Here is a 4,223-nt window from a genome sequence, read left to right as displayed (position 1 = left end):
TGATGGCACTTTGGAGGCTGAAAATAGGAGAACCACTATGAGGTCAATCTACATAGTGAGACTCTGTAGATCCTGTACTAAATACATAAAAAAGAGAGAATGCAAAATAGTATTAAAAATTTTTTAAAAATAGAAATGATCCAAGAATACCACAATGGCTGCTGCTCTTGTGGGACCTGGTATTGACACAAGTACTGAGGACTATATCACAGAAAGTGGGAAAGGGAAACACCAGGACATTGTAGGAATGGAAAAGTTGCCACTGCTGTATTTCTATGCAAGGCTGAAGGACAATATTGTGTTTTCTAGCAATTGTGTCTTTTGGCTGCATGTAAAAGCTGGTGAACAAATTTCTTGAATTTTCCTTAAAAAAAATTCACTAAACAAAATAACATGAATTTAACAGTATTTGTTGTATTGCTTAACGCTGTCTTCAAATTAGTGTTCAGAGGTGCTAAAAAGACAACTGTTTTAGGTCTTAATATGAGAAAATATTGACAAAATGAACGAGAAATGTAACCAAGTTTTGCATTCTTCATACTTTCTTTTGGGAATGATACCATTTTTTGTCTATGGAACATGATGCTACCTTATGCTACTTACCTTAGTATAACTTCTAAGAACTTCTAAGGCTGAGATCCTAAAGAAATAAAAATTTTCTAGGTATTCACATTCATTCAGAATTATGTGTTATTTCAGATTCATGTTCAAAAATGTAGCACAAGCTGCATGTCCTAACAAAGCTTATTTACATTCAAAAGTTGGTCAGTTTAAAAAATTAAGAATAGGCTTGCTGCTTTGCTGAGTTCCTATGTCCTCATGTGACAGAAGCGTGAATGGAGATTGTTCTGTCGCATAGGTAGGACATGCAGCACCTTTATGAGAAATTCACCTTCATGACATGACATAATGCCAGTGACTGTGACCCAAAGAAACTTCAGATGCCATCAGATTCAGGTTTAGGGTCTGTGGTTCTAAATTTGAGTTTAGCCATCACTCACAAGATTTTAAATCACAAGTGTATGATACTGGAATGGAACGAAATTGTGGGTTGATACTTTACTCTCAGGACTTCTGTGCTCTCTATGCAGGCTTGTGCTCAACAACTACCAGAATGTTCTAGCCTTCATGTATGCCATTGAAGAGATCAACAGGAATCCTCTACTTTTACCCAACATATCTCTGGGGTATGAATATTACACCTTACTGTATAGCTATTGGAGGCTGTTGGAGGCTTTCTTCATACTGCACACGGGACAGGACACAACCCCTAACTATTCTTGTGGGAGAGAGAGAGCAAGTCTGTAGCTCTGATATCAGGAACATCATGGGCAAATGCTGTTCAAACTGGCACACTACCAGAACTCTACAGATTTCCTCAGGTGAGGGTGGGCATGCTAGGGAGGGATACATTCCTGTCATGTTTGTTGGCCATCTCAGGTTCTAAAGGTGCTGAAATAAAGAGCCTGAGTTTCTCTATCATTCAGTTTCTATAACCCCAAAGTGTATTGCATTGAGATTGCTGAGTTACCCATCTGGATGACTGAGAAGTGAAACAGAGATTTATTTTACTGCAACTCAGAGACTGATTGGGTATTTTCAAAAATAAGTGTATAAAAATACGATAATTATATAGATGGGAGGACTAAGTATTTTCTTACATGATTTCCAGATAATTCTTAGTATACCACAAGTCTGAGTGTGTACTTTAAATGAACTCTCTACATCACTCCTCATTTTTTGTTTCTTTTTTTATTTGTCTAGCTTACCTTTGGCTCTTTTGATCCTATGTTTAATGAAAATGGTCACTTTACTTCTGTCTACCAGACAGCTCCAAAAGACACATCACTGGCCACTGGGATGGCTTCCTTAATATTTCATTTTGGCTGGACCTGGGTTGGACTGGTCATCACAGATGGTAAGAAAGGTTTTCAGTTTCTCTCAGATGTGAGAGAAAAGGTAGATAGGAATGGAGTCTGTGTAGCATTTATTAAAATTATCACAAATGTGCTTGTGTCCTATATCTCAGCTGCACAACACTTTGATTTTGTCACCAGAGAATCTTCTTCAGTAAATGTAGTTATCCTTTACTATGATACTGAGAGTCTAAATACTATAAACCATCATATAGGACTGCATTTAGTAACATGGAGAGTCTGGATCACAAATTCACAGTGGCACACTGACCTAGCTGGGAGACACTTCATGTTGGAGTCTTTCCATGGAACTTTCATTTTTTCACAACAGCATGAGAAGATTTCTGGTTTTAAAACGTTTTTCCAGAGAGTGAATCCTTCCAAATACCCGGAAGACACTTTTCTCACTTGGTATTGGTACCAGAATTTCCATTGCTCATTATCAGATTCTGACTGTATGGTGAAGGACTGTCCACCTAATGCCTCTCTGGATTGGCTACCTCATTTTGACACAGCCATGAGCGATGGGAGTTATAACACGTACAATGCTGTGTATGCTGTGGCCCATGCCCTTCATAAAATGTTCCTCCAGCAAGGTGAAATGGAACCAGCGAGCAAAGGGAACACAATAGTATTTTATCCCTGGCAGGTAATGTTTTATTTATCACATTGCATCTCTATATTATTATCATTTTTAAAGTGAATCCATAGCAGTTTAAAGCAATCAGGTAAAAATCCTTTCTCAAAAACATGAGCAATTCTGTGTTAGTTTTATTACCAAGATCAAATAGGATCTGGAAATGAGTCAGAATCTTTGCTTTCATTCTAAAAATGACAATTCTGTGCCCACATTATGATTTCATTTTTTTTAATCTGAAACTTTACCAGCAGTTCTTCAATAAAAGAATAAAAACACATATTTGTGTAGCACTGTATTGAATATTTTATATGAATTTTACATTTAATTCTGCAATATCCTTTAGTCTTGATAACCTCATTTTATAGGCAGAAGTGAAAATAGACAGTGAAAGTGCAATTGAAAAACCTTTATTTGTGTGCACTGTAAACTTACATAGACTTGATTAGAATATTTTATTTTGAAACTAACATTTTACCAAATATGGTAGTTTAGCCTCCATTAACTTTCACTTCTTCTACCTCACTGGATAGCTATATGAATGTTGTATTATGAGACAAGGATCAAAAATACATACATTCAGGTTTTGTTTCTTAACTCTGAGGCCTAATTAATCATACAATCACTTCTTTTCAGCTGCACTCCTTTCTGAAGCAATTGCAATTTAAAAATCCTGGAGGAGACCAAGTGAATTTAGATAAGAATGATAAAGTGGATGCAAAGTATGACATTCTCAATTTTTGGAATTTCCCAGAAGGCTTTAGACTTAGGGTGAAAGTCGGAGAATTTTCCCAGCATGTTCCTCTTGAGCAACAATTGTCCTTATCAGAAGATATGATAGAATGGGCCACTGGAATTACAGAGGTATGTTAGAGCTAAACATGATGTAATTTGTGAAACAAAGGCGATCAAGATCTTGATGTTTATTTTCAGCCCCATTCCTGATCAATCATTGAGCACACTTAAAAATACAATGATTCTCCTTGCAATTGAAAAATGTTTTACTCCTCCAGACTTAGTATTGCTGCTTTAATGATTAAATCTTTGATCCATTTTGATATTAATTTAGTACATGATGAAAGATATGGATTTAGTTTTAGTCCTTGGCATTTGGAAAGTCAGATTTTCCTATACCATTTATTGGTATAGGAAAGGGGCTATCTTTCTTCTAGTAAATACATTTGGTTGCTTTGTCAAATATTGGGTGACTGAGTATGCTTGGACTTGTTTGTGCATCTTCTCAAGAGAACCTGCTGGTTAACTGAGTTGTTTAAGCACCTGCTCAGGCAAATGCAGTCAGGTGCAGGATACTACAGATTCCCAGCTCAACATGCCTTAGTGACCTGCCCTTAAGGTAGCCAGAGCCAGCCAAAATTTTTTTTAAAAATCCTTCTGCTTCTTCTTGTATGTTCCACTAGTTTGAGAAACTCAAAGAGTAAATAAGGGTTGAGAAACTTACTTGGTTGGAGTAACTTAAAAAGTATTGTACATAAATGTATCAAAATGTTGAAACCAAATGACATTGTTAGAAGAAAGAAAACAGAAAGAAAGAAAGAAAGAAAGAAGAAGAAGAAGAAGAAGAAGAAGAAGAAGAAGAAGAAGAAGAAAAGAAAGAAAGAAAGAAAGAAAGAAAGAAAGAAAGAAAGAAAGAAAGAAAGAAAGAAAGAAAG

General features: G+C 36.1%; 1 pseudogene; it reads left to right on the top strand.

Annotated features, from left to right (window-relative positions):
• Window positions 1-154: 154 nt before the first annotated feature.
• LOC101586878 overlaps window positions 155-4,223 on the top strand; it is a 25,089-nt pseudogene continuing 21,020 nt past the window's right edge.

The sequence above is a fragment of the Octodon degus genome, unplaced genomic scaffold (assembly GCF_000260255.1).
Source record: "Octodon degus isolate 3935 unplaced genomic scaffold, OctDeg1.0 scaffold00028, whole genome shotgun sequence".
NCBI classification, from domain to species: domain Eukaryota; kingdom Metazoa; phylum Chordata; class Mammalia; order Rodentia; family Octodontidae; genus Octodon; species Octodon degus.
The sequence above is the reverse complement of the archived record's forward strand: the minus strand, read 5'-3'. Positions and strand labels throughout refer to the sequence as shown.